This window comes from Neopelma chrysocephalum, unplaced genomic scaffold (genome assembly GCF_003984885.1).
Source record: "Neopelma chrysocephalum unplaced genomic scaffold, ASM398488v2 Primary Assembly neopelma1_80619, whole genome shotgun sequence".
Classification (NCBI taxonomy): domain Eukaryota; kingdom Metazoa; phylum Chordata; class Aves; order Passeriformes; family Pipridae; genus Neopelma; species Neopelma chrysocephalum.
This window is the reverse complement of record NW_020912044.1, coordinates 1-772: the sequence shown is the minus strand read 5'-3', so window position 1 is coordinate 772 and position 772 is coordinate 1.

Below are 772 nucleotides of genomic sequence, written 5' to 3'. Positions count from 1 at the left end.
ACAGGGATGTGCTGGGTTAGGAGAACACAGGGATGTGCTGGGTTAGGAAAACAGGGATGTGCTGGGTTAGGAGAACACAGGGATGTGTTGGGTTAGGAACTGGTTGGAGAGAGTGGTGGGGATGGAGCTGCATCCAGTTGGGATCCATCACCAGTGGTGTCCCCTGGGATCAGTGTTTAATATCTGTTTAATAATTGTTTAATAACTTTATTGATGGTTTAGATGAGGGGATTGAGTCCCACCATCAGCAAATGTGCAGGTGACACCAAGCTGGGGGGGAGTGTGGATCAGGGCTCTGCAGGGGGACCTGGACAGGTTGGATCCATGGGATGATCCCAAGGGGATGAGGGTCAACCAGGCCGAGCGCCGGGACTCCGGGAAGCTCAGGGGCCTGGTGGGAGAAAACAGGGATGTGCTGGGTTAGGAGAACACAGGGATGTGCTGGGTTAGGAAAACAGGGATGTGCTGGGTTAGGAGAACACAGGGATGTGCTGGGTTAGGAGAACAAACACAGGGATGTGCTGGGTTAGGAGAACAGGGATGTGCTGGGTTAGGAGAACACAGGGATGTGTTGGGTTAGGAACTGGTTGGAGAGAGTGGTGGGGATGGAGCTGCATCCAGTTGGGATCCATCACCAGTGGTGCCCCCAGGGATCAGTGTTTAATATCTGTTTAATAATTGTTTAATAACTTTATTGATGATTTAGATGAGGAGATTGAGTGAATCATCAGCAAATGTGCAGGTGACACCAAGCTGGGGGGGAGTGTGGATC